Source organism: Aphelocoma coerulescens, chromosome 1A (assembly GCF_041296385.1).
Source record: "Aphelocoma coerulescens isolate FSJ_1873_10779 chromosome 1A, UR_Acoe_1.0, whole genome shotgun sequence".
In the NCBI taxonomy this organism is placed as follows: domain Eukaryota; kingdom Metazoa; phylum Chordata; class Aves; order Passeriformes; family Corvidae; genus Aphelocoma; species Aphelocoma coerulescens.
The window spans coordinates 58273094-58299816 of record NC_091014.1 but is presented as its reverse complement, the minus strand read 5'-3'; the positions used below and the strand labels follow the sequence as shown (position 1 = coordinate 58299816).

The window sequence follows — 26723 nt, the reverse complement described above, 5'->3', positions numbered from 1 at the left end:
AGACAAGTCTGGGCTCCAGGACTTATCCAGAAATGGCTGCATTGCTCTGTAACCATAATATTCGACATTTTATAGAGACTTTTTTTTCTTGCTAATCAAAAACTAAACCCTGTATTTTGATATCTGGATGTTTGGAATTTAGTTCAATTAAAAAAATTTGAAACTCTTTCCTACAACTCGACCTCATTCATAAACCAAAATATTATGCTCATGTATCATCATCTGAACACTTTGATAATGTTCTTGTGAAACAAAGTTTAAACCCAAAACTGTACTGTGAACAGCAGAAGTATCAAAGCACAGAAACAAACTTATTTTCACACAAGGAAATGTTGTACAACCCATCCCCATTCTCTAGTTCATCTAAGAACATGAACAATCAGCAGCAAATTTTGATTTGAGGAATATTTCTGCCAAATTCCAATCTTCTGAGCACTTCAAGCAAAACAGTCAAAATATTAAATCCTACCTTTCCTGCAACGTGTGGTATTCCAGCTGATTACAAAGAAAAAATGTATCATTTGAAAACTCATTAGCTATTAACACAGAGATGAACTAATTTATGTCTTTTGCAACTGGAACTTAATCTAGGACACAGGCTGTTTACCTCATTCATTCCAAACCATTTTTTGAGATTTTAAAATCTAAAGATTGCCTTACATGCTTAATATATTTCAAAAGCAGATGAGGAACAGATTACAATGTAATAAATGCACTGTAAAAAAGAATATAACTTACTTTTAATAAAATACCCAGAAAAGAGCCTAAGAACAGACAAAGAGATGAGTAGCTGTGCATGGGGAAATCACTTCAAAATCATCTTTTGGATAAGAAGCACTTTATGAAGAAATTGGTTTGTAATGTTTCTCCATCATTGTCTTAGGACAACATCTGGTGTTCTAAGAAAGGACTCCTCTTACACTCAGGTTCCTTGCCTTTGCTCTTTGTGATACAATGTTGTTAATATATACCTTTTAAAAAAAATTATTTTGTTATTCTTGTATATCTTTATGTCTGGAAAATGGCACGGCAGTGTATATACATGTCTATTGCATGTTTAAGCGTAATTGTGTATACAGACACATTTTTATGCCACCTTCTCCTCTCTCCAATTCTGCAAAAGGCCTTTAACACTTCACCTCAGGCCTTAGGAATTCTGCTGAATTTTTCTAATAATCATCTATCCACTTATGGATTTTTCTCACAAAAAAAAGAGACTGTTGGCCATTATGCCTGGCAGGCATTCAAGATTATAAATTCCAATTATTAGAATTCCTTTCAAATCTCTACCCAAAATTTGAGGGACATTTTCCAGCCAGGTGAGCAGAGAACTCTGCAGCCTCAGATGGGCAGCAGGTGGAGCACACATGGAGGAACACCTGAAGAGGCACTGGGGGTTTGGGCATTACAAACATTACTCCAAAGGCTAAAGAGAAGCAGTGATCTGAAAATCCAGCCCTCTGTCTAGCAGCCTTACACTGGCAGTGCACTGAGACGTAGATTTTATGCAGCATCTGCTGGATAATGGTCCTCATCTTCTGCTGGACTGACTTCTTGCTAAAACCAGAAGTATTCCTTGTCTGTAACACAGATAGGGATATCACTGAGGAGAAGTGGGATGTGCACTGGCTGAGCAAAAGAGCAGCCATCATGAGCCAAGGAGATCACAAGAGCTCAGAAATGCAGGGAATGCATGACAGGATCAAGGGGAATGCAGCATATCCTCATATTGTGCTTGCTCACACCACTGCAGGGGGAAAAAGCTGATTAGGAGGTTCATCACATAAAACACACTGGCTTACTCCTTTCTCCAGAAGAAATAATCACTGCTGGAAGCATGATGGACTAGTGAACTTCCTCCTCACAAAGGAGCTAGAGCCAATAAAATGTGTTCCCCTGCTCACCTGTGGGAGAGTATCATGGCCTAATGAAAACTAGTTCTATTTACTGCCTCACCTGCAGAAATTAGCAACAGCATAATTCAAGATTAAAACACATTATTTTCTTTTTGGTCAGTCTCTCCTGTGTGTACTTGCACAACTGCATCAAACATCAGCCTACGCAGAGGCTCTCTGTGAGCAGCACTGCCAGAGATGCAGATCCCACCTCTGGAATCAATGGGCCTGGTTTTGGTAAGTAAGAATGAAAAACAGGGGTTGATGGGAGGACCCTGGAAGCCACATGGTTGGTGTTCACTTGACAGCCTGCCCAGCAACGCCAAGGTCACGAGTTTGCCATATGGGCTGTTCACTTCAGGGTTGGACTTGATGATCCTTGTGAGTCTCTTCCAACTCAGAATATTCTGTGATTCTGTGTCACCATGTCAAAAGACAAAAAAAAAAAGACTCTGTTGCTTGTGAACAGCCAAGAGTGTAATGCCACAACAACAAGGCAATAGGCCTTTCTGCTTAGAAAGAGAAATTTCAAACCCTGTGTATTATAAAATAGTGCTTGAAGTTTGCTTTGTAAGATATCTTAATTTCTTTCTGCTTTTATTTTTGAAGAGAGGAGGAAGAGGGTGGGAGTTGGGGGAGAGGAAGTCCTGTGTATGTAAAATATGATCATAATGAATGCTTACATAACAATAATCCTGAATCAAGACCTCACATACCACATTTCACTTGAGAAACTTTGTGTGCTGCTCCTGACAAGACGGACCCAAATCCCAAATGACTGTGAATGGTTCACCTGCAAGCTCTCCCTCATGCAGTCTTTCACTTCACTTTGCTTTCCCATTCTCTGTGTTCTGCAACCATTATTACCAGCATCCCTCGGGGAAGGCAGTGCAGCTTCAGAAGGGATCTGGCAATACTTTCACTCCTTGTCAACTCTTCTTCCAAACTGCTGTGAAAGAAGACATGAGAAAATTCTCAACTGACAAAATTTGCTGTAATCAATTAAAATTTAATTTGCAGATAGTTCAAACCCACCTGATTTCATTTTGAATGACAATAAAGCTCAACAAATCTCTGCGTGGAAACTTGCAGTGCCTTCCCCATTCAGGCACTGTCTGGATGATAGGAAATCCAGAAAGCACACAAGTTGCAAAGGCAGCATGCTCAAATTAATCTTACCCTCCCATACTAGGCTCCTCTGGAAAAAAACACTAACTCATTTCAGGTTTGAGTATTCTGAATCTAAAACAGCTCTTATCTAAACTTGCCTATGTGAGATTTACAAATGAGAAGAGAACAAATAAGGAGTAATTTAAATTTTAATTTAAAACCCCTCCATTTTCTTATCCCTTATCAAACTGCCAGCATTTTTCCTGCTAACAATGAGCTGAGTGTCATGGGCACAGCACAGCCCCCTACCACAAACCAAGTAATCTCTTTCATCTAAAACCCTGATCCCTTTAATAAACAAAATACGAAAAGGCAGTCAAAATTACGCTCTGGCTTTATGAAAGAAACAGGGAAATCCTTAGAGCACAATCCCCTACTTGTTATTTTCACAGCCCATGTGACCCAAAGTCATTCTGAAGGATAAAAAGACAGAGGCTGCCACCAGATCTCTGCCATGATTTTTCCACAGTTCCCAGCCTTAGCCCATCTGTTATGCAGCGGCCACATGAATGGCATGTGTCAAGAGAGTCATCACTGTGCAAACTGTCCAAAGAAATCAACCAGCCAACTTCCTTTTGCTTCCATGGCTTCAGCAATTGTTGCTGAGCTGGCCACCATATGGTGAATAATTAGTTTTTCGACCCCACTCTAGAAAAATGTTCGCTCCATTGCCAGGCATTAGCAATATGTGTGCTAATGAACAGCACACGATGAATGCCTATATATTAACAAAAGTTGAGATTTTCTGGCAGCAAGCTGCACTCACTGCAAAAATCCCAGTTACTCTTAAGGAACCGAGAGATGGATGGCAGCAAGTCCTGGCTGAAAGGTGCATTTCATCCAAATTTCTCCATTTCTCAAACACTAAAGGAACTTTGCAATAAACCATCCCACTCATCTTACTGCTCCCTTTCTCAGAATGATCAATTCCAGCCACGTAAAGGATTGGCAACACAAAGCTCTCAAACAGAGGTCCTCTGTTCTCGGGCGATTGAGGTGCATTATGTAAATACCCAGGACGCAGGTTCCTCCACGCTTCTTTTTTGTCTGAGGGCTTGATGCATATGAATTTATACTGAGTACCTGCAGTGTGCAAGCTCCTTGAGGAGTCAGTCCCAGACCTCTGAGCAAACACTCACCTCCAAGGACCAAGGCTGGTAAATATGCCTGATGGTTCCATCAAATGGACTTAAAAGCTCAGCTAAGACCTCTAAGTACACTTTGCTCCATGAAGTGATTTTTTTCCTAGCACTCTAATTAAAAAGAGATCTTCTCTACATTCTCATGTAGGATATATATCCCCATATTGTGCAGGCATCATAAATTAATGATCACATTCAGGAAAGCTGGTGGTTCTGACCCTTGCTTATCATTAGGAGAGTTCCAAATGCAGCCCAGAGACATTTTTAAATAAAAACAACTATTTACAAACAGACTTGTTAGGATACAACCACTTGTCTTGGGAAAAACTGCAACTCTGGCATATACATTGTGTATGTAGAGACATTTTAACATGCATCACAATTAAAACACCTTAGATGAAAGCCATTCTTCAGAAGACAGGGAACAGTACAGGTTCCAAGACACCTCAGTTTCCTTCATGTAGATTCAATGGTGAAAGGCACAGAGCCAAGTGTAGAGTGCAATCCCTGATCAGATCCTGTTGCTGTCACTGGCAAACTTTGGGCAAGTCATTCATGCTTTCTGCACCACACAGCCCAGCAGCACCATTGCATCAATGGTACCCAGCTCTCTCCCCAGAGCATCTTTTTGGCCATATGAATAACTCAGAAGCAAGCAGAAGTCAATTGGACCACAAAGGGCAGCTGTACATGTGTGACCTCACTTTCCAGATCTGACTAGAGGGCAGGTTTTGAAATCAGTTATTTTATCATGTGTTAAGCCTGTCCATTAGTCAGGCAGTTTTTTCCCAAGACTAATTTTGGACACAGCTATGCACAGTACTGATGGCTTTTGGTTTTCTTACATTTTTATTAACAGAACTTGGTCACAGATTTAACTCCATTTGGTGCAGTCTCAAGCACTAAGTGTCCCCTTTAACTTGTGTGAGAGTATCAAAACAAGAAATTATCATCTGACAGCCAAATGTTCCACTAAATCTTGCTGATAACTGTAAGTACAGGAAAGAGTTCACCCTGTTTAGTTCAAATAGTGATATTGTCTATTGAAAAGTAAAATTTACTACCTGCAGGAGTCTAAAATTTACAGGAGAAAAGAACCACAGAATTATAAAGTTAATCTAAATGATGCCACAAGCTCCTTGGTAGCACTTCCCTATGGCAAACACTCACCTTTTTTAGACATGACCACCTTCTTTCAGCAGATCTGAGTCATTTGGACATGCTGGGGACAGTCATTTAATTTTGATTAATGAGTAGCAATGACATACAAAGAACACAGAGTAGAATTATCTCTACACAAGACCTGGAGTGCCAGGACTCTGGTATGGAGCCCTGGTCCAGTAGCAAGGCCAAGCTTGAGACTGAGTTAGATCAAACTCCAGGATACAGTTTCATGACTCTCAAGCTTGCAGGCAAAGCTGGTTTAAGACATTCCTGTCCTCTGTGCTTATCTGTGCTATTGCCTTCAAAGTGCTTCTACCACAACTTCCCCTGTGCCTCACAACATAGAGAAGTTGTGTCCAAAAAAAGTAACTTAAAAAAACCCCAAAATGCCTTGGAACTCCACCCCAATCAGTAATTAGCTGGGGGACTATTTGTACTGTGAAAATTCCCAGCATTCAAAATAAAGGTTAGTTGTACCAATAGATGGACCAATAGACATTCATAATAACAACGTTTCGCCAAACCACTAGGCAATTATTCAATTCTTTACATTGATAGGATTTACATTAGTAGGATTTTTACATACACAAAATAAATTAAGAAACCAGATAAACAATTATGTTTCAGATCTCAGAACTTCTGTATTTTATTAAAATGGAATTCTGATTCTTTGTAATCAAAGTGATACCATTTGTACCCATGACATTACCTAATTCCCTGTAAAATCATTTGCCTGGTAAGCAAATATCCATTTTAAAACACATATTATCATTTAAAGACAGTAAACCTTCAGGGAGTTTATAACCCATTAGCTTTGATTTTGGTTGAGGTAGTACTTCCAATCAAATTCTTCCCTAGTTCAGGCAAAAGTATGCTTCTTAGAGTGACAAGATTTCAAATAACACAGCAAAAGTTTTCAGCCTCTTTTAAATTTTTCAAAGAGAGACATCCATCACCTTGTGGATGTTACACTTGCTGGCTGTGAGTGGTCACAATGGGTGTCCCTAAAGAGCTGGTATGTTTATCTCTTCACTTTATGACACAACCAAGTTTCCAGCACAAGTAAAACTACTCTCTGTTCACTGTCATCAAAATGTTTCTAAAAATCCAACCACCTAAAGCATCCAACCAGGAGAGGAGCTACAGCAGCTAAAAAAGCTAACCCTATTTTGCTGAAGAAAAACCATGCTTTCCTGTATTACTCTCAAAATTTCAATCCATCCCCAAAGAATGAATATCTATATAATTCTTCTATCACCCAGGATAGTCTCAAGGCAGACTAGGTGCCTTCACTCCTCTGGGCAGAGAGGGCTCTCCATGGCTGACCAGGGACTGTAGGAAACTACAGAGACTCAGAGAAGGCCACAGAATAAAAAAACTGATATGATTGTCACAGTTTCTCTTTAAGAGGAGGTAACAGATATGATTAAAGTGCATAAACAACAGATGGCCTAAAAATCAGGAGATTTTATGAGGGTTTGTTCAACACCTACAGGAACAAGGAGACAGTCAGTTGCAAAGTTCCTCCAGTCACTAGAGTGCAAATATGGTGATATTTTTCTAAGTACTAGCCATGGAGGACACTTCAGTTGTCACAAACAGCTTGGGATCGTATCATCTTGCACATCAACAGTAATAAGAGAGAGAAAAGTCAATCATTGCAATGATAACCAGAGTCTTGAGAAGGTGGTTTTGGTAATATCTGTGGTACTCCACTATGCTTTAGAGGGTTTGAGCACCAGGTAAAAATAACATTTTGCACAAGTGGAACCACAGATCAGTTTTTCTCCTGCAGGATTTCTACTTCTATTGATGATAGGTGATACAGGACAAACACATCTTGAATCTTAACAGCCAAGAAACTCTACGGCAGTGATATCTGAAAAAGAGAAATCTTATTTGCTACCTAATTAAATTCAAAGCCAGTGTGTCACGCCATGAACCCAGAAACTTTCATGCTATTTTATTGTCAGTGTTCTGGTAGAACTAGAATTTAAATAATGGGTACCTGGGAAATCTGTGAAATGTGATTCTTGTGAAAAGAATAGAAGGAGGAAGAATTAAGTACCCTTATTATCTTTACAGAAAAAGATTAAATCTGACTTTTAAGAAGAATAGCATATACCCAGCACAAAACAAAAAACTGTGAGTGCTCATAATGATGTAAAAGGTAAAAAAATTCTCAGAATAATTGTAGAACACACAAGATCACAAAATCATTGTGCAAACCAAAAAGTTTAACTTTTAAAAAAAGTCAGAGAGATGGAATTAAGATATTGAATTGAAAATCTGTGGAATACCTTTTTCAGCTAGGCTTTGTAAAAAGGCCCTTCCATTTCAAAAAGAATATCTTTAAAAGTCATTATGTAGTTAAATGATCTTAAAAGACTGCATAGAGGCAGCCAAGGAAAATTCCTGACACGCATTTTAATGGCACTGGTGCAGTGGCATTTATAGCAATGCTCAAGATAAGCAGTAAGAATGTATACCATTATTTTTGTTAGTTGTGGTTTATTTAACTATCTTTAGGACTGTTGTAGTGGTTAAAGAATGCATCTTGCTAAAAGATAGAGATTTTCTTAAGTATTTGCCTTTAAAAAAGTGAAATATTTGCCTAAACAAAGGCCTTTAAAGCGAAAAGGCTAATACCCTTCCGCTGATGAATCCAAATTTTGCCAAAGAGGGCTATGCTGGCAACCTGCCAGGAGCTTTAAGGCTGAAGCTAATTTGCATGAAATGGAGGAAATTGCAGCTGCCCTGAGAATTAATATGGAGACACAGACAGCCCCAATTGAGACAGAACATTGCACAACGGGATTTGTGAATACAAACATGCCACACTTCCTTATTTAAGATGAAAGTAGCTATAGGCAACAGAATAAGTCTCCGTGAAAGCTACTTAGATACCTTTACCCCCACCTTTCAGGCCAAATGACCTCATTTCAAACCCAGGTGGGGGCTGTCACTAGACCACAAATGGAAATGAAAGTTGATTCCAGAAGACAACCACTTTCAGAAAAGTGCTTGAGCATAGGATTAAATCCCATTCAAATACTCTCCTGGAAAATAATACAACTCAACGTGTCCTTAAAAGCACTCAAAAATTCTTTAATCAGGGACTGAAAAAGCTCCTCCTAGTCATTACTTGTTGTCACCATCAACACATGGTTGTATGGCTCAGGACCATATGAATCACTGAAGCTGGATACAGGATGCTTACACATCTGCTCTGAACAACTCTTGAAAAATTGCATCAGTTTTTATTAGTTTGATCATACTGACAGGATTTCATGCCCCTCATGTAAAATAACCCCTTCATGTTATTATCAAGATTTCTACGAGATGTCTAAGTGATGCGTTTGTGTAATATCTCAATTTAATAAGTGCAATTGTTGTGACTTTCAAGGGAAGAAAGGCACATTGCATTAAGTTCTCATCATACTTCTCATCCTACACAATTGTTAGCTGACCCTCAAAAATATAAAAACCTGTGAAAGTACATCACAAGCACTTAAATACACAAAGACAATCTGAATTCTCAGTAACCAGATTTGGTATTATCAGCCAGTTCTCTTTGGAGAACTTTCAGTTGGAACTTCCTACATCCTTTCAGGAGGTTGGGTTGGTTCCTTACTCTTGTAACACACATTATCTCCATACAAAGTCCCAGCAAAATCACACTCTTCCCTTCCTTTCCTGGCTGTAGCATTTAGTTTTTCTAGTGCTCGCAGTTGCACTGAAAACAATCACTGCTCCAGCAAAAGGGGCCATTTGCAGTATGGTCAATTGCACACTTTTGCCATGTCTTACAGAGGCTGTGAGGCTGCTTCTTTATTAAAGGAACACTCCCCTTACCTGTGGCTTAGATTGAGGCTCTTCACTCCCTTTATCTTCTTTACTTTTTTCCATATTCCAATCTGCAGTAGCTTCAATCCACCCCCAGATACCCAAATCTTGTTGGACCTTGCAATACTCTTTGCTACTTCTCTGTAATTTCAGAACCCATCCGAAGACAAAGGACAAGACAGCCATGCAGGGTCACTGGGCAGAGCCCTGTACTCCTGCTTCTAAGGTAGATATCTAAAGCAGAGAGCTGGGATCACCTGAAAAGGTGTTTATCATTCTCTCCTGTATATAAAAAGAGTTTGGACAAGTAGATTAGTTCAGATTAGTTGCCTGACTTCTAGATAGCTAAAATCCAGGGAGAGAAAATAACACAGCTAGAGAAATTAATGGAACAAGACAGAGCAACTCCTGATTTCCACTATCTTGTTTTCTTATGGGCCTCCTCATGGAACAGGCACAAACCCACACTGGTGTCCTTCAGCAGTTCCATATGTCTCTACACACAGGCAGCTACTTTTTTTTCCTCCCCTTACTGGACTGGTGTTTCTGGCCTGTTTTCTGCAGAGCAGAGCTTGGGCCAGGGCTGCTGCTGGTACATGGGGGCTCTCCCCCTGCTGGCCCACCAGGTGCCCTGTGCTCTGGAGCAGCTCTCTCTATCACAAAACGCTGCACAAATCCTACAGAGACAGAGTGAAAAGCACATATTATGTTATCCTTTCATTTACAAGTAAGCAGGATAGCCAGAGCAAACTTTGATTGTAGTAATTTTGTACAAAATCTGCAGACTGTTCAGCATACAGGCACTAAAAATGCACGAATAACCCACATACTTACCATCCTGGACCAGCAGACAAAAGCCTTGTAGCACACAAAAACCCCCCCAGATCTAAAATTCAGAAGGTAGTACTTCTGGAAATAATTTGGGAGCCTGTGAAGCCAGCTTAAACTGTCCTTTTAATTTTAGGAGATGAGAACTGACCTAAAGCTTACATTGTTTCTTCTGTGCTTGAGCACATTAACTTTTAATTTCAGGCAACAACAAAGAAAAAACACTGCAAGAATGGACTGGGGCAATGATTTTACTATTGGCCCTTTCAGCTACAGTGACGCATCAAATTAGTATTAAAATAAAATTGAAGAAAAATTATATCACCTCTCCCCTGCCAGCTCACCCAGAAATGTATTTGATATGCTAGAATAAAACCTTTATGTCTTTTGTAAACTGGTAAACACTCAACAGTTGTGAAAGATGTCTTAGTCAGATGATGAAATATGGATTTAGAACCTAACACAAGGCAGTCAGCTAAGAAAATAAGTTTATTTAGACCCCATGTCTTTAAAGAACCCCTATTTCAACAAAACATTAAACCTTGGGTTTATGAGACTTTGCCTGATGAGAGGCAGAATGCCTACTCCATTCCTGGTGGGAAATGTGATGGCAGTATCAAGAGAAACACTTCTAAATGTATCTGTACAGGACCACAGGAGGTCAGAATTCATCTATTCCATCTGCTGCTCCAAGGCAGGATCGGCTTTATGTGTCCTAGCCCTGATTTCTGCCAAAGCTATTCTGAGAAACTATGAGCACTTAAAGTATATATACTTGTCATTAAAAAAAAAAAAAAAAAATCTAAACTAAATTCTGAGGCTGTAGTTTAAAGGTGCTATGCCTTGTCCTAACAGTCATGGACAGGAAGAAAAACATTATTCCCTTCTTCTTTGCAACAACCTTTCATGTTCTTAAAGACTATTCCCCGATTTGCCAAGAGTCTTATCATCTTTTCTGCTCCAAAATAGGCACCACATCTCTCCTGCAATCTGCAGCCCAAGTGAACAAAACACTCCAGCGACCAGGGCTGAGGAGCACAGTCTCTGCACAGCATTTCCCAGGACATGCCACACTTACCAAGTCATCATCACCACCACTGCAAACTGCAGCTGCTCATCAGGCTGGATATCTGTGTAGTCAGTTTTGCACAAAGTCCCTTCTTGAGTAACCCAGGCTATAATTCTCTGGTTGCTTAGGAGAGTGTTGCCACATCAACTGCTCTCGAATGCTCAACTCTTCTCATCTAGCAACAGAAAGGAATATACATGTTTCATTTATGACACAAACACCTGGGGGAGAGAATTGGGGTTTTTTTCACTTTGGTGGATAAGAAATGCCTTTGAACAAAGAAACATTCCTGCAGTACCCAGCAGTCATGGCTCCCACTCTAAACGATACAACTCTACAGTTGTTGCTCATGTTGGCAGTAGCAATCTATATCCATTGGTAGCAGCAATCTGTACTCAGATATCATATGTGATTCCCTTGCAACACATCACATATGTCAGTAGCCTTACCATTTTATCAGGGACATTGCTGCTTCTTTCACCACAGGACTTTGGTCAGCACCTAAGAGATGAAAGGAAAGATATAAAAGGCTTTATGTGGATGCTTATATGACACCAGTCTGTAGGGGACTGTGTTTCTACATTCATCATTAATGAATGGCACTTACCACAGAGTGAAAGATCTTATGCCCTATGTATTTAAAATTCTGTTTATTGAGCAATTCTACCCATGTCACTACCCTTTTTGCTTTTAGAATTTCTATAGGAAACAATGCACAGCCCTGGAATCACTCATCACCAATAGATAATAGTCTCAACAATATTTTAACATTATTGGCTACAAAATATGACAGCAGAAGAAGGTGCTCAGCACAATTAAATTTGCAGAATAAAGTGCCACAATTTCTGCAATCCATGGTAGAAAAATGATTATGTAGCATGAATCAATTGTACAACACGATTCATGGGAGAATTTCTAAAACTCAAAGAATAAAGCAGGCTATGAAAAAGGGAATCCTAGGCAAATCAGATATACTATGAAAGTAATGGAGGAGCTCACTGCAGGATGTCCTGCTGCTTGAAATTGGCCTTATCAGCCAGAAAGAGATTCATTTTCAGATCAGCATTTGAAAAGAAAAAGTCAGACCACTGGTGGTTTAATGCTACAGTCAATCAGGTTCCCATCTCTGGCAGAGGGAAGGAGAGTTGGTTTTAGCAGAAGGAAACAGTGGGACAGAGAGATAAAGAGTCTGAACACCTGTGTCCTGTGAAGTTCAGGGGATGCTGTAGGACAGAAACCAGTGGGGCTGGAACCTGGAGCATTCTGTAGGTGGTGTGTGCAATATGAGTCACCCAGCACTGCAGCAATGGGCGTGTAAACGGGAGGCTGCAGCACATGTCGGGACAAAGGCGTGGGTAGGAAGGTGGGAACAGAAGGAATTTAGGAAGCCTGAGAAACGATGAGGAATAGTGAGAGAAAGATGTTTCCCTGGTCCTGTGAAAAAATGCCCATCTGCAAGAGGATACAGAAACTCACTGTTTGAAAAAAGCACTCTGCTGGACTGATTTGCTATGGCACCTACATCCTTTAGAACAGATCTTCCAGAAGGCCTAGGATAGAGGATATCAGTTCATATGCACACTGAATTTCTGTAAGAGACCATGACACTGTAATTTGTTAGGTTCAATGTAACCCAGGTGTCCTGGAAGGCAGAATGGCTGTGAGACTGAACTAACAGACAAAGGCCAGAATCTCTAATTATGGTGGATAACAATAAACACAGGCATGTATGTAGATAAAATATGGATATGCAAGTCACGAGCAGAATATTTTTGAAAGCCTTCAAAATATTTTTTCTTAAGACCCTTTTTTTCATTACTGTATACCGAACCCTATGACTGATAAACACACAAAAAATCTCCAAGAATATTCTACTCACAAATATTAAGTTATTTTGCATCTTTGAAATTGACTCCATTAGGGTCACCCAGGGACCATAGCATGCCCTCTTTTCAAGGGCTAAAGCTTCAATTTTAGCTCTGCTAAACCCTGAAATTTCAGACCTTTAACATATCTATAACACAAGATTGATTACTACTCATCCTATGTTCTTGCACTGATGAAAAGAAGTGGGGGCCTACAGCAGAGGAAGGGGTCAGCCTTCACCTACAAGGCAGAAAAGAATGCTTTTGGAAAGCAAAGTTCATAAAAAAATACAGAGAACTGGAAGCAGTGTACAGAGAGAGAGTTTAATAGTCAAGTGCTGGATGCTGGCATCATGTCACACAGATTCCCAAAGGCTAACATTAGCGTGTATTTTCATGCGTGAGTATATATTAATGAAAAGTGTGAGTCTGTACATCCTGAGTCACTTCTATGCATGAGAGCTGCTAGAATCATGTGTTTCTCTGAAGCTGCCCCTGCCCACCAGCTCTGCTCTCCAGTCAGTGACTGAAATGATACACAAAAGTGTTTGCTCCACAAAAGCAGCTAGAGAGCATTCCACATGTGATCCCTGTCATGCTCTGCAGAACTAAACAGAAACACAACGAAAGAAAAAACACTGGATTTAAACTGAGTGTATTTTAGGCAGATAGGGACACTAGGGCAGGGTTTAGTATGCAGGCAAATCTGCAGTATATGATCCATGGGGAAAAATTCAAGAAGCATATCTTATAGACAGAGAGGTTTATAGAATTCCCAGTGCCTATGGTACTCTTATAAACACGCCGTCTTTTGTTCCTGCAGGGCTCCAAAGAATAATAAAAGAAAACACAAAGCAGAAGAGGCACCACTGAGTGAGTGCAACAGTGTTTTATTAATCCATGTGATTAATCCAGCATGCTGAGGAAGATTCTTTACAGAATCAAAACGTTCATGTTTTTTGATCCACATGGATTAAGGGAACACTGTGGCATTTGCTCAGTGGTGCTGCCTTCGCTTTGTGTTTTGGTTTTATTCTTTGGAGTCCAGCAGCAACAAAAGAGGGAGCATTTATATGAGTACAGCAGCATGGAGACTTGGATAACCTCCCCTCCCTTCCTGAAGGATGCTGCATGAATGTTTCTGAGGGCTACGTCTCTTGTTTGTGTCTACAGCCTACCCTTCAGAAACCAAACCACTACCAAATAATAGAAGGCTGTTTCTGCAAATCCTGAATGACAGTCGGGCTGCTGAGAGAGCTTTCTATAAATCAGGCACATACCTGTGTAAAGTAACCAGACAATAATTAGAAACACTGGCGACATTCAAAATTTATGTTGGAGGGGAGAAAAAAACCACAACACAATTCAGCTGACTTCTTTTTGGCAAGGCAAAGGATTCAGGCATCATACATGGGACCTGACAAAATACTTAACTCTACGCTTAAGGTTAAAGGCAGACCCAGACTTAACTGCTTCGCATTTAACTTTTTTTGTGCTCAAAAGCTTTGCTGTAGAGAGCCTGATTTTCCCCTTGTTTGAACTGAGAGCAACCTGCAACAGCAAGTTTGCTCGTAACTAAATCAGGTGTAAGGGACAACCCTTCAGCCTGACAAAAAATTTAGCATCTGATTTCCAGTGAGCCATCCCAGTCACTTTTAGAGGACCACTTATTTGCTAAGCACCTAGGCAAAAGCATGAAAGAGTTTATAAACTCTATCCAGTATTGTAGCAGCTCACTTTCTATGGTGGTGTCTAAATTCTCCATTGCCATGCTCCAAAGCCATCAGCAGTCTCTACATCTATTTCTGAATTTTACCTTCAGGCTTTTTTGTACACTCATCTTTTGCTTGTGAGTTACTTCTTTCCTACCTCTTGGATCTGGCTTCTCCCTATGACTCCCTAATCTTGCTGGGTTTAATCAAGGTGAAGTTTTTCAAGGAAAATTGGCCCACTGTCATCCTTCTTATGCTCAGAACAAAGGAAAAAATTCCACATGCTATCAGATACAAAGGCTAACTTGACCAGATCACGCCAAGAAGAGCAATTCTGTTAATGCAAATCTAAATAACAACATATAAATAATTACGCTCTTTGCAAAGTTCAGGTCTCTGGCAAAAGGCAAATCCTGGACAGAGGCATAAATCCTGCTTGAGATCTAGTCCCTGCTCCCAGGGAGCTCCAGTGTTTCTGAAAGAAATAGTCTCAATCTTTCTCCACTAGCCCAGCAAAGTTTTCCCTGATACTTCTCAGAAGCAGCATGACTGTTTCAGCTGAAACTGTTAAAAAGACAAGACACTAAGACAGACAGTAAATACAAAACAATTAAATCTGAGAAGTTAAAATGTGTCCTTTTTGCCTTCCACCACTGATAACATAAAATTTAAAGAGTAGGATGGCCATACCTTATAATAATGAATAAAGATTACAATTTGAAGCAGCAATATCCAATAATCCATATATCAACAAAACCTTTTCCCTCTTACTCTAGGTATTACAGCTTGTTTCCACATTTCGCATAGGTTGAAGTTAGTTCCTGTAAAAAATTAAAAACCACTCAGAATGCTCCTGGTTGTCTGTTTTCCCAATATTCTTCTTGATGACCATACATCAACTATTTTTTGAATCTGACAGTTTTCTTCTTATGTCAGACATTCAACTTGCAATCTATACATAGAGGCAGTCTGAGAACACTTTAATACATTATGAAGTAATGCTAAAGCATCTTGCAACCTAACACAAAAAGCACATTTTCATTTTGCCCTATATATTACTGGAAATTGTATGCATAGGTCACACTTGCTCTGTCACTTTCAAAATGCACTTCAGACGATTCTCGCAGCTGCCAGTCTAGATGACATAAAAATCCAAATTTATCTTAAGGAAACAGCAGACTTGCTAAATCAAGGAAGTCCTCTCCTGTTCTCAGCATATGTTTCCAAACACCTACTGTTAAAGATTTGACTCAGTCCCTAAAATTGAGTTTCTTATGAAGACTTCCCTTATGAATCTCTGCCCTCTCTTGGCAATAATCCGAGATAAACTGTAGCCCTTAGTCAACCAGGAGAAATTTCCAAAGCACTTGGCATTTGGCCTCACACCAGTTCTCCTTTGAAGCTGGAGACTATACAGAAAACCTCTTGCTCCCTATTGAGCAAACATTTGACCCTAGACTACTGGGAAGAAACAAACTGGACCTTCTGCTTTTCAGGGTAAGCTAAAAGGTTACACAGCCCCTCCTGCTGAGTCCTAACAACTCAAGGCAATATTCCTAAGTAGGTTCTGCATGCCGAGGTGTCGTCATGGCTCTTTCCAAGACACGGAATACGGTATTCATGGAAATCAGTATGACATGTTTGTGGTGTGCTTCCAGCCTATCCCGAAAAAAATGGAATTTTGTGTCAGAGTCATACAGAAAGATGGAAAAGATAAACCACAATGAAAGCTTTCTTCACCTATGGACTGCACCATGGCAGGAGAAAAGGGCCCAAATTTTTACTTGCAAAAATTATCTAGAAGGTGACTATCTTTAAGAGATCAATAAATGCACGGTGTTTTTCAAAAGTGAGAAGGTGGATGTAGAAAAGCAAAAGGTGCTGCTGATGATGTAGCTGTTGGGAGGGTTGGTTTGGGAGAAATACAGCAGCCTCCTCACTCCTGAGAACTCTTATAATGGAAATTGGACTGCTCTATTTCAATGCTACTGCCATCCACCAAGTGGACTATGAGGAAGATTAAGCCAGATAGTTGAAATAGTTCTTGTTAGCATGAAAAAAAGTACTGGTATCTTCAGGAAAATTATAACCATAATTTTTTAAAAACACAAGGCCTGCAAGAAAACAATGCAATAAGCAACACATGATGCCTTTATACTGCTAATAACAAGCAAGAAATAGAAATTCATTGCCATAGACTTTTTAATCATTCGCAATTGTTGAAAATTTAAAAATTACCCTGAAGATGCCATGTGGTGTGATTCTACTGTATGTCTACATCACAAGATGATGCTGCCATATACAATGCAAGAATAATTTTATCACACAAGTATAGTTATAGTAAATAACTTCTCCTTACTTTGAGTCTTATTGGACATTAATCCCTGAAGGGTTTTGCATAAAACACATGCTTATGTGCCCTCACATATTTTTCTGAGAAGGGGAAGCTCTGCCAGGTTTGACTCCCCTGTTTAGCTGGATTGCCCTGGAACCTGGTGCTGAGCCCAGGACCACACAACACCCTCAGCAGCACCACAAATCCAGGGCCAGGCAGGAAGGCTTTTCCTCTCTGAGTACTCTATAAAGTGAAACACCAGTGAGATTACACACATCTCTGTGCACCTGACACTGTACTTCTACCCTAAACAAACAGCACTGAAGTGGGCGTGTAAGAAGTATTTTCCACAAAATCCTGCTTTTCTAAAATTCCAGGCATAAGAAGAGCTTATAAAGAGAAAGAAGATATATATAGTTTTGATACAGTTTGAAACTCAGACAGGTTTTTCCAGTCATCTGCACTTCTTGTTATCTCACATTCATTTTCAAACAAATAACTTCAATTTCTTATTTTAACATGAGCTTTTTAAGTCTAAGCATCAGAAGCTGGGTAAGATAAGGCCCACAGATTTCCAGGAGCTAGAAAGAGACCAATTAAATATCACAGCATGCTGACTGCTGGAGAATCTGTTTTAGTTTATGCAGAGGTAATGTTTATCAAGTGCACAGTAACCTGTGTGTTTAACTTCGCATGTCAGCCCTCTTGTGAATGCAGCAGCTCTCACTGAGTCCTTCCCCCAGCATTTTAGGGCCTGAGTGAGCATTTGTAACCTTCACCAGTCCCCTGAGTATGTCAGACTTTCCACCTCCCCTCCACATCCCTCCATGTTTCTCAACCTTCTGGCTGTCAAAAGAGATGCCAATGACTAAAATAAATTTTTTGCCTACATTATGCATGCCAGCCCTACAGTTTACACCTTGGGCATTTAACCTCAATCTCTTGGATAAGCCAGAGAAGCCTGGGAAAATGCAAGGGAGGAGATTTTGGCAGCAACAGGACGTAAGGCTCATGGAGAGTTTGTGGGAAGAAGTAGCTCAGTGGGAGACATCCCTCCACCAGCCTCCCAAGTCAAGCCTTAGTCTTTGAGCCAGGCTCAGGACTTGCACTTGCTGCAGCTTCCAAGCTCCTGGGAGACTGAACACCCACCTTTAGTATCCTTCTTTGCAGGTTGTCATTCTCTGTCCATAACATGTTCAAAAACATTTCCATCACTTATTTGCATACAGATTCCCTCTTCCCCTCTGGATTCCCAAATCCTGGCAAAGATGACAAAAGGAAATGCACTGAAAAGCAGCAAGGGGACCGACTTTGGAACCCTTAAACTCTTCACCACTCCAGTTCTCCATTAAAGAAGCACTCATCCTTTCTGACACAGTCAAGAGCCTTGCACAGGATCAAGAGTTTTACAAAGTAGAGGTTTATGCTCCTGCATAACTGCAACTCATAAACATTTGAAGTGTGGTATTGCAAACAGTATCTGCCTAATAAACTGTGGAAGACGAGAGAGAAGAGCAAAGCTGAACAGTGAAATGAGCAATCATTTCCATTCCATGAGTGCCTTCCCGTTTCACCAAATTGGCCTGCAAACTTCACAGCTTCCCTACAGCCATTTTCAGCATCTGTTTTCCTCATTTATACTCCACCTCTATGGCTTAAAAAAATAAGGATGAAAGGCTCAGTATAAGAAAAGAGAGGATGCAAATTTATCGCAATGGATGAAACTCGCTTTTTGTAATGCAGGTGGGGGAGGGAAAAATCAATGTAAAACAAAGATCCGAGTCTTTCCAGAAAATGAAACCTCAAAAAGTAAACCATTATTACTGGGAAACTGTTCCTGAGATTTCTTAATTGTCTTATTCAATATGGATGCTTCCTTGAGGAGAAAAGTTTATTTCCCCAAGTAGACAAGTAGTGCATAGACCTGTACTCCTCCTTACAGTGAAATGCAGATTTGATGCCTCCCCCACCAGCCCTCGCTGCGATCATCGCCAGGAGAACTCCACTCTTGCCAGCTGTGAGGAGGCAGTGGTCAGAGGTCTCTGCTGGGGGCTGAGGACTCATTTGGCTGCTGAACAAATGACTGCTTTTATTGTTGTTATTAATCATACTGATGATGTCCAAACAAATACTTTTAAGGATGAGAATGACTGCAAGCACCTCTCAGATCTAACCATTCAGCTGATTTTGGTTTGTGTAATAAATGAACAGACCAGAACTATAGGACATGGAGGGTTAAGTGTGACTCATTGCAGAGAACATGCCCTTTTCAATAACACCCCTCTTCTGGTCAACTAAAAGCAAGGCCTTATATATTATACACAATCCACTTTTTAAACAAGGCAAACTCCCACACCACAAAGATACTAGAACAGTAAATATTGATTTTCTTGGCTGATGGTACACCTCATGCCACACAGGCCACTCAAGCATCTGCTTGTTACCAAAAGCTATTCCCTTTGTAAAGGAAGAAAGAAAAGTGGCATTATGTGCTATCAGCTGTGGATTGCAAATATTTAAAAGAAATAAATTTCTCAGAATGAAAGGTACCTTCTTTTGATTAAAAAAAAAAACCAACTAACTATTTACTTTAGGTCTGTACCCACTCCTAGCACCTGTACTTTTCAATTGTTGGCTTGCCAAGAACACTGTGGTTTTCTTCCTGGCTTTTCCCTTAAATAACTCTTTATTATGCACAAAATATCTATTAAAGATGAACAGTATTTTACTAGAAAAAGGAGGTAGCTTGAAAATGCTGCAGAAAACTCCAACTATTCATATAAGTTTATATGTGTTCTAGTACATTAACAAGAGCATATATATGCTGTGAAACAAAAAGCATTCACTAAATAAATAATTTACGTAGTCTTAGTTGTCTGCTTTTTTGGTAGACTTAAAACTACATTTCGCTGAAGTTGCATTTTACTACAACCGTTACAATAAAAGTATATTTGCAATTATATCAGAGTGGAGTTAGATCAGGTAGCATAAGATAATCTTTCTGGCTTTTTATAGAGAGTAAAACTTATCACTGCAAATTAAAAGACTGTATTTAGTGGTGGAAAAGGAGCTTCCAAACCTCTAAACAAATAAGAAGAGCCAAATACAATGATTTCCCCTGTTACATATAAAAGAAAAAAAAAACCCAAAGCTTTCATTAAAAGTTCAGAAACAAGGAGCCAGTAAATACAGAGGATTAGGAAAAAAAGACAAATTAAAGTCTCTAGTGTTTGGAAAGATAGAAACAGGCATTCGCCAAATGCATCTTAGAAGAAAGTCCTGCATACAAAGAACAAGGCTAGAGAACAATGTGTCATTACTTGGCCTAAACTATGGTATAGGGCTTCCTATGGGTCTCCTTTTCTGCCTTATTAATTGGATAAAAGAATCATAATTCAATTACTTAATGATTTATTACAAAATACTTTGCCCACACAAGATTTTTCAGCATGTAAACTCCACGCTATTAGACTATCTACTATTACAGGCCCAGCATTTCAGATTTCATTAGTAAATAAAGCCAGGTTTATTTGTAATAAAGTTAAGCCCTTCCAACCACTGACCATGGAAACCAGATTTTGAAATAATTCAGATTTGTGTTTCTGTTCTTTCTAATTAAGGGTAATATCGGGAAGGACAGACAGTGGGTAGCATTGTTCAAGCACCATGGATTTAAGCAAGAAAATCTGATTATCAGCTCATGTCAGAAGCCAAGCGATAATGCAGCTTAGCATTCGTTTGGGCTTTTGCTTTAGCCAAAAGATAATTACTGTTCGTTAAGTCTTACGTAAGTGTATCTAATATCTATGGTCCTAAAAATTATGAATAGTAAAAGCACACAATAGGCAAAGAAGAGTTATTGTATCTATTATTTACTTGGTCTGTTCCATCATGATAATTTTATTAGCTAGGAAAGTTAAAATTCATGTCAAACTATAATTTCTTAAAGGCCAAAAAGTTAAACATCAACTCTCATGCAAGTGACACCAGAAGTTACTTTTTTTTTTGAAGACACAAAAGCCATATTAAAATGACCTCAGGCCCTTTGCTGCAGGATCTGCTCTTTGGGCTGTCTGCAGGGTGCCCAAACTCTCTGCTCACACTAAAGTCAGCCTGGCTTACTTTTAAATGTTGGAGCCCTCTGAAAAAATGCTACTATTGCATATATTTATATAAACATAATAATATTTAATAAATCAATAATTATTATTTAACTAGTATTTATTTAAACTAATATTTAATATAATAAAAGCTTGTCCTTTGCTGGGTTTCACATCACTGACATGATGTGTGAAACAAGCTCTGCATCCTGATAACTTCTCATTGTACCAGGCAGCAGATCTCATCTGAAGGAAGGAGATGAACTGACACTCTCTCTCAACAGGTTGGAAAGGACTGGGGGAAGGAAAAGCCCCCCTGACCAGGAAGAGCTGGCACAACGTGGTGGGCACAGGCACTGCAGGCAGCAGGGCACCCTGGAGAGAGAGCTGGGAGTCCCACAGCAGGGGTCTATCTTTTACAGAAACCTCAGGATATAAAGCAGCAGAGTACATATTTAGATGACTAAATAAGGAGGCTCAGCTGCCTAAATTACTATATAAGTCAAATTGTCTCTGGCAGAGAATCCAGAGCAGGGACCTGACTTAGACACTTAAAATTGCAGCAGCTGCTCCCTTAAAACCAGCCTCTGCTGAGCAGCACTTGGGCATGAGCCCCTGGGTCCTCAAGGGTGACCTTGTGACGAAGCAGCACCAAGGACCCACCTAGCCCACCAGGAAATGACAGGCCAGCTACCAATGCTGAGGTCTGTAGGAATATGCTCTTTGAGACTTCAAATTGCCACTGAAAAATAGAAGAAAATTCAGTAAAAAGCACAGACTGCCAAACCCCAAGCACCAACCACCCGAAGAGCCAGGAGGTAAATCCCTTGGGCTAGGTCATTACTGACCATCTGTATTTATGCCCAAACCCCTTCCTTAACTCAAATACAGCCTTTAAAGCAGTTGGCATTTACACAGCCAATGACAACTGCAAATTCTGTGTAGTGCTTTATGGTAGCATAAAGACCTGATCAGGCCTGGTGTACACTAGAGGTGAGAAGTGAGGCAACACCATGTGCAGGGCAAAGAAATTCCCTGATGAAAGCATTTGACACCCAGATTAACACAGGAAAGTCATTAAAAACTCGTCAAACTGATTGCTGAGCAGAACAACACCTTGCCCCATCTGCCTGCTAAAAGGTAGGAAAGACTAGTCTGCAAGAAAAACAAGAAGGGTCCTGAAACTGGCTCTGCCCAGGGCCTGATTCAGTATATACAGTCACACCTGCTCAGAGTTACAATTCTGATCACAGTAATCATTACCCTTGAAATAATAAATAAATTTTCCTAATTAAAGCAAAGCACAAACAAGCTGGAAGATTTCTATACCTGCAAAGCATGCTGAGAACTCATCTGAACAAGGTGGTCAATCAGAAATGAAAGGAAAAAGGCAGCTTATTTGGCCCACAGGCCTCCCTGTTAATGACATGTAAGAGCAATTTGGAGACAAAGTAAATGGAGGAAAAGAAAAACTAGTTTTCTTATAAAAAAAGATGCCATTTTCATTAATATTAGAGTACTGTGCAGGGAAAACAAAGTCATCAAGCAATGAGAAACAGGTGTAGTCATGAAACACCACCTTACATTTATTTTTTATGTATACATTTTATGGTTGACAGGGGTAATTAGGATGACCTACAATGACTTTTGCCATAACCAGAATAAAGATTATTTTATAAGGTTATATTAGCTTATATTAATTTACACTTGGCAGCTAAATAATAATTAGTATGAGAAGGCAAACTGCAGTGACCAGGGAGACTACTGCTACTGATAAAGATTAGCTCTTAAGCATGGAGGATTTCAGGCATTTCCTGGAGGTAAACAGGAGTCTTCTCATTCAGGCAGACAGTTCACAGTACTCTTTGGCCCTGAAGATCCTAACCTCACACAGCTCTGAAGAAGTGAACCCCATGTTCTCCAGCAAGGATGCTGATGCCTCAGAGGTAATGGACAAGGCTAAGTCCAGTGTGGGACAGGCAGGGTGGGTATCACCCATGTGGCTGCACTGGCCTTCCTCATGGTCCTGGTAACAACATCCTGGAGTCAGCACCCCCCGGTTTGTGAACTTCAAAAACCACACTGGGCTTTTCAGTTTTGGTTTCCATTACCATGATACCCAGAAACATTTTATGGTTCTAAAGCCCATGGCAAGATATAAATTTCTTCCTATCTAAAATTGTAACACATCTCATTACTTTCACTATTCTTCATATAATGTTATAGTACCATTAAAAAGCTCACTGTCATTAATTAAAAAATAGTTGCTCCAAAAATTGATTAAACATCTTTTTTTCTTTCTCTTGCAAACACTCATGGCTATATGGTGCCTCATTGTTTTCCCTCGTTGAATAAATGTCTTTAAAAAGCACAAATAAAGAGAATTAAATGCTGTGTCAAACTCCTGGTACTGCATGTTTAAACACCTGCTTCCCTTCATCAGTCCTTCATAACATTGTTAAACGATAATTATACATACTAATGAGTAACGAATCAAAATACTGTAATCTATCCTGAAAGGGGTTTTGCTAATAATGCACATAGGCATTAATGGAATATTTAGACTGTTCTTGTTAGAGAAAACATACCTTTCTATACAGAGAAAGAAAAACACTGTGAGCTTACTGCATTTTTCTCTCATCATAGAAAACATGGGTTACTATTCCTCCAGGATTTTAAATACAAAAAGAGGGATTTGGGGCTATTCTTGTCTTGGCTGGAATTATATATTGCAATTTGTTTCACAATTTTTGCTACAGTAACTGTGGTTACTGGGCTGGGGATATGAGGGTGATGCACTACCCACAGGAGAGGGATGGTGCCACCCTCCCACTCATTGATTCATCTCATGGCCATGCTCAGTCCAGGGATTCAGGACAAACAACCTAGCTGCTCCACTAAAAACTGAAATAACTTTCATTTCCTACTTATCATTTCCTTTTCTAACAGCTTTAAAAAACAAAATAAGTCACAGCAGATTAATTTCTTCATATTTTATCCGAGCTTGACAAGTTGTATAGTTCTAGAGGAAAAAGCAGTCCCTTTCAAAATGGTAAATGAGAAATAGGCAAATATTTTACTGCTATTTGCCAATATCCTCTGATTTCAAAGTTTTGGGGTTTGTTCTGCAGTTCTTAATAAAAATAATATGAAAAACAAACTCCAGACAGCTGTGATGAAAACATGTAAACTAACACAGTGAAACCTTGCAGGCTGGCTGCCTTTCAGATCATAGCTGAAATGATTCCCTTCAGAGCCCAGCCATGAATGGGAGTGTCTCAGTGCCTTAAATTCACCTGGCAGATGAATTTAAGTTGCTTATACCCGGAGGGAATATTACACAGTTTTACCACTGCATCTCTTTTTCCCCACCATCTATCCCCCTCAAGCACCTTGTAATATGTAGTAGCCTCATACAATTCTAAACTGCAATTTCATCTCATTTTATCTTTAGAGGCGTGATTTTCCTGTGACATTTTCCATGGAAAATAAATAAACCATCACAGAGTTCATCGCTCCAGAGTGGCTCCAGCGATGTGCCATTATCTCATTCAGCAGTATGCCTTAATCCATGCCCCTTAAACCAATATAACTGTTTCACACTGTTCACAAAGTAAACTTGGCTGCTGGTTTTATGTTGCATTCACACAAATTTAAGATGCTGGATAGGGTGTGCCAATGCACTTAGGCACAGTTAGTCCTGTTGGTTATAGCAATCAGCACTGATGGGATTACCAAAACTTCCACTTTATCTAAAGCCAACACTAAGCATTTGCTTTAAATGCCACCCTATCTGAGCCTGCTGAAAACCTAGGAAGCAGTTTTAAAATCTGGGTCCATAGGACTTTAAGCAGGCAACCCAACAGGCCTAATTAAGTTGGTTACTTTCAGAGATGTAAATGTAGAGCTACTCCTCAGAAGTCAGCAAAATTACAGCAGGTCCCACCTGAATCCTGGGTACCTTCACCATGGACAAAACTGAACTGTTTGAACAACAAGGTCATACTTTATAACCTTTCCAGTTGTTAGCAAAACAAAATGATAGAAGCAGAATAAATGTTGGTTTTTGTGTACAAACAAAATCAGAAGTCATGGAAAATTTTTGCATTTAAATGGATAATCAAAAGAAAAGGATAAATACAGGATAAAAATTGATATGTTAAATATGGATACTAGAAGATCAACATTGACTTCTTCCTCTTATTTTTGGTTCTGCAATACCTATAGCAGTTTGGTTTTAATTTTTTTTTAATAATATAATCGCTGGTGTATTTTATGTGGAAATGTTTCCCAACTTGCAATACTGATAAAAATCTTATAAAATAATATCAAATTATGTCTACTGTGTTATTATATAAACAATTTCTCATATAGCTTTCTGTGAGTGAAAGCTAAATTGTAAAATTTCTAAAGAAGCCAAATATTATAGACTTCTAATATATTTTCTTCCTCTAACATAACATATTCCAGTTGAAAGTAATATCCTTTACTTAACTGATAAATTATTCAAGGAAAAGACTGGAGATTTTCTGGTTCATGTATATTAGCCCTTTCTTGAGCTTTTTCCGTGACACTGATATTATCTCATAACAAAAGAGAGGCATCACAGAACAGCAACATATCTTAGTTCTGTTCCTACTGAAATTAATGTGGGTTATAAAAGAAGTAGTCGATATGCCAGAGTATTAATTACTGACAAATATCCAATTGTCCCAGTATAACATTGCTATAAATCTTGATAAAATACCATGCAACTTCACACTTGCAAATAACTGGGGGGTGGGGGGAAATATGTTTTGGTGGTGTTCTCGTTTACTTATTTATTCTGCTGAATCCCCATATTTCCATTTATATTTCAGCAGCAGAAATTCCAGTGTTCCCATGGAGTTTTCAGAGAAGTGGAAGAATAATAGCAGTGGGAAAGAGCACACAACAAATTCTTACTTCCGTTACTTGCAGTCATCAGGAAAGCACAATTTTAGAAAAAAGTGACCGAAAAAGAAGGTGATAATAGCCTCTATCCTGTGTAGCTATGCATTACAAATTGAGTGTTAATTACTTACTTTGCCCCCATGTATAATACTAAGAATGATGTAGCAAACCATTGGGCCGTGCTACAGAGCTCTTCCTGCCTAGTAACAGTGGCTAGGAGACGTGGAAATAAATCATATTCTCTAACCATCACAAATGTACAAGCAAATTGTTTCCTATACACAATCCTACAGCAGCTGTACAGTGTGTGATAAAGCTGTCCTGAAGCTCTTCAAGTCGGTGTTTGAATCTGCTGGCAAACCCCCTTCTCTCGCTGGCAGACCTCTTGTCTCCACTAGAGGGTATTACCAGTATGTCTATACTGCCAGAGGCACACCAGCACTGCCTCCACACTTCCCTTTCTAGGCTCAGAATTTGCACCAAACCTAGCCAGTATTCCCCGTCATGGACCAGCTGCCTCCCCACAGCTCTGCAGCTGGTCAGAGGGACATTCCCCAGCTGCTGCGTTACAGACGCACACCAAGAGCCTGCAAGCTCCTGCTCACCTTGGCCAGCAAGAAACTATTTATTTCTAAGTGCTTTAGTGAGTCAGGACTTCAACTATC

General features: G+C 39.6%; 1 long non-coding RNA gene across 4 annotated transcripts in view; it reads right to left on the bottom strand.

The window, feature by feature from the left end:
- Positions 1 to 2318: 2318 nt before the first annotated feature.
- LOC138104152 (uncharacterized) overlaps positions 2319 to 26723 on the bottom strand; it is a 148772-nt gene continuing 124367 nt past the window's right edge. For all 4 annotated transcript variants that reach the window (XR_011147953.1, XR_011147956.1, XR_011147955.1 and 1 more), the window contains 3 exons: positions 11564 to 11615; positions 11124 to 11289; positions 2319 to 2844 (listed from right to left, as the gene is read on the bottom strand). This is a non-coding gene — a long non-coding RNA (uncharacterized lncRNA). The remainder of the gene's footprint in view (positions 2845 to 11123; positions 11290 to 11563; positions 11616 to 26723) is intronic.